General features: G+C 42.2%; 1 non-coding gene across 1 annotated transcript; it reads left to right on the forward strand.

The window, feature by feature from the left end:
* The first annotated feature begins 2,861 nt into the window (after positions 1-2,861).
* On the forward strand, positions 2,862-2,969 carry LOC112773345 (small nucleolar RNA R71). The gene has a single exon (XR_003187900.1). It is a non-coding gene; the product is annotated as a small nucleolar RNA R71 (small nucleolar RNA).
* The last annotated feature ends 740 nt before the right edge of the window (positions 2,970-3,709 follow it).

Here is a 3,709-nt window from a genome sequence, read left to right on the forward strand (position 1 = left end):
GAGGACTTGGTCCAACCTTTGATCAAAGTTGACCCTTCTAGTGTAGGGGCATGCATCTCCTTGCATCATGGGCAAGTTGAATGCCAACCTTACATTTTCTAGACTGAAATCTAAGTATTTCCCCTGAACCATTGTAAGCCAATTCTTTGGGTCCAGGTTCACACTTTAATCATGTTTCTTGGTGATCCATGCATTGGCATAGAACTCTTGAACCATTAAGATTCTGACTTGTTGAATGGGATTGGTGAGAACTTCCCAACCTCTTCTTCGAATTTCATGTCGGATCTCCGGGTATTCACCCTTTTTGAGCTTGAAAGAGACCTCGGGGATCACCTTCTTCTTGGCCACAACTTCATAGAAGTGGTCTTGATGCACCCTTGAGATGAATCTCTCCATCTCTTATGACTCAGAGGTGGAAGCTTTTGCCTTCCCTTTCCTCTTTCTAGAGGTTTCTCTGGCCTTAGGTGCCATAAATGGTTATGGAAAAACAAAAAGTAATGCTTTTACCACACCAAACTTAGAAGGTTTGCTCGTCCTCGAGCAAAAGAAGAAGGAAGAGAGTAGAGGAAGAAGAAATAGAGGAGATGGAGGGAGGTTAGTGTTTCGGCCAAGGGGGAGAAGTAGTGTTTAAGATGTGTGAAAATGAAGGGGTGAAGATGGGTTTAGGGTAAGGTTCGGCCATGTATGGGTGGGTTTGGGAGGGAAAGTGGTTTGAATTTGAATGGTGAGGTAGGTGAGGTTTATGATGGATGGATGTGGATTGGTGAAGGGTTTATGGAGAAGAGTATTATGAAAATGTGTGAAGAAAAGAGAGAGTGAGTTGAGGTTGGTGGGGATCCTATGGGGTCCACAGATCCTGAAGTGTCAAGGATTTCTCATCCTTGCACCAATTAGGCTTGCAAAACACCTTTTGCTGCCAATCCTGGCGTTAAACGCCAGTCTGGTGCCTATTTATGGCGTTAAACGCCTAGAATGGTGCCAGACTGGGCGTTTAACGCCCATTCTGCTGCCCTTACTGGCGTTTAAACGCCAGTAGGCTTCTCCTCCAGGGTGTGCTATTTTTCATTCTGTTTTTTAGTTTGTTTTTTCTTTTTTAATTGTTTTTGTGACTTCACATGATCATCAACCTAAAATAACAATGGAAAATAGAAATAGATAAGTAAAATTGGGTTGCCTTCCAACAAGCGCTTCTTTAATGTCAGTAGCTTGACAATAGGCTCTCATGGAGCCTCACAGATACTCAGAGCATGATGATGGCCTCTTAACACCAAACTTAGAGTTTGAATGTGGGGGTTTTGTTTGAATCTGTATTGAGAGAAGCTTTTCATGCTTCTTCTCCATGGTTACAGAGGGAGATCTTTGAGCTTTAAACACAAGGGAGTCCTCATTCACTTGAAGGACCAATTCTCCTCTGTCAACATCAATCACAGCTTTTGCTGTGGCTAGGAAGGGTCTACCAAGGACGATGGATTCATCCATACACTTCCCAGTATCTAGGATTATAAAATTAGCAGGGATGTAGTGGTCTTCAACCTTTACCAAGACATCCTCTATAAGTCCATAAGGCTGTTTCCTTGAATTGTCTGTCATCTCTAGTGAGATTCTTGCAGCTTGTACCTCAAGAATCCCTAGCTTCTCCATTACAGAGAGAGGCATGAGGTTTATGCTTGACCCTAGGTCACACAGAGCTTTCTCAAAGGTCATGGTGCCTATGGTACAAGGTATTGAGAACTTTCCAGGATCTTGTCTCTTCAAAGGTAATTTCTGCCTAGTCAAGTCATCCAGTTCTTTGGTGAGCAAGGGGGGTTCATCCTCCCAAGTTTCATTACCAAATAGCTTGGCATTTAGCTTCATGATTGCTCCAAGGTACTTAGCAACTTGTTCTTCAGTAACATTTTCATCCTCTTTAGAGGAAGAATACTCATCAGAGCTCATGAATAGCAAAAGTCAATTCAATGGAATCTCTATGGTCTCAGTGTGAGCCTCAGATTCCCATGGTTCCTCATTAGGAAACTCCTTGGAGGCCAGTGGACGTCCATTGAGGTCTTCCTCAGTGGAGATCACTGTCTCTTCCTCCTCTCCAGGTTCGGCCGTGTGGGTTATGTTGATAGCCTTGCACTCTCCTTTTGGATTCTCTTCTGTATTGCTTGGAAGAGTACTAGGAGGGAGTTCAGTAACTTTCTTACTCAGCTGACCCACTTGTGCCTCCAAATTTCTAATGGAGGACCTTGTTTCAGTCATGAAACTTTGAGTGGTTTTAATTAAATCAGAGACTACAGTTACTAATTCAGAGTGGTTCTGCTTGAAATTCTCTGTTTGTTGCTGAGAAGATGATGGAAAAGGTTTGTCATTGCTAAACCTATTTCTTCCACCATTATTGTTGTTGAAGCCTTGTTGAGGCCTCTGTTGATCCTTCCATGAGAGGTTTGGATGATTTCTCCATGAAGGATTATAGGTGTTTCCATAGGATTCTCCCATGTAATTCACCTCTTCCATTGCTGGGTTCTCAGGATAATAAGCTTCTTCTTCAGATGAAGCTTCTTTGGTACTGATTGTTGCTGCTTGCATCCAGACAGACTCTGAGAAATCATATTTACTTGCTGAGTCAATATTTTGTTCTGAGCCAATATGGCATTTAGAGTGTCAATCTCAAGAACTCCTTTCTTCTGACTTGTCCCATTATTCACAGGATTCCTTTCAAAGGTGTACATGAATTGGTTATTTGTAACCATTTCAATGAGTTCCTGAGCTTCTGCAGGCGTCTTCTTCAGATGAAGAAATCCTCCAGCAGAGCTATCCAATGACATCTTGGATAGTTCAGACAGACCATCATAGAAGATACCTATGATGCTCCATTCTGAAAGCATGTCAGAAGGACACCTTCTGATCAATTGCTTGTATCTTTCCCAAGCTTCATAGAGGGATTCACCTTCCTTCTGTCTGAAGGTTTAGACTTCCACTCTAAGCTTGCTCAATTTTTGAGGTGGAAAGAACTTTGCCAAGAAGGCATTGACTAGCTTTTCCCAAGAGTTCAGGCTTTCTTTAGGTTGTGAATCCAACCATGTTCAAGCTCTATCTCTTTCAGCAAAGGGAAAGAGCATAAGCTTGTAGACTTCAGGATCAATCCCATTGGTCTTGACAATGTCACAGATTTGCAAGAATTCAGCTAAGAACTGATGAGGATCTTCCAATGAAAGTCCATGAAACTTGCAATTCTGTTGCATCAGAGAAACTAATTGAGGCTTAAGCTCAAAGTTGTTTGCTCCAATGGCAGGGATTGAGATGCTTTTCCCATAGAAGTCGGGAGTAGGTGCAGTAAAGTCACCAAGCACCTTCCTTGCATTGTTGGCATTGTTGTTGTTTTCGGCTGCCATGGCTTCTTCTTGTTTGAAAGTTTCTGTTAGGTCCTCTATAGAGAGTTGTACTTTAGCTTCTTTTAGCTTTCTCTTCAAGGTCCTTTCAGGTTCAGGATCAGCTTCAACAAGAATGCCCTTGTCCTTGCTCCTGCTCATATGAAAAGAGAGGAGAAAAAAATATGGAATCCTCTATGTCACAGTATAAAGATTCCTTGAGGTGTCAGAAGAAAATAAAAATAGAAGGATGAGGTAGAGAAGAGAGAATTCGAACTTATCAAGAGGGACAGAGTTCGAATTGCTGATAATGGAGAAGTGTTAGTCCTTTAAATAGAAGGATTTGGGAAGAGGGGAGG

The sequence above is a fragment of the Arachis hypogaea genome, chromosome 18 (genome assembly GCF_003086295.3).
Source record: "Arachis hypogaea cultivar Tifrunner chromosome 18, arahy.Tifrunner.gnm2.J5K5, whole genome shotgun sequence".
In the NCBI taxonomy this organism is placed as follows: Eukaryota; Viridiplantae; Streptophyta; class Magnoliopsida; order Fabales; family Fabaceae; genus Arachis; species Arachis hypogaea.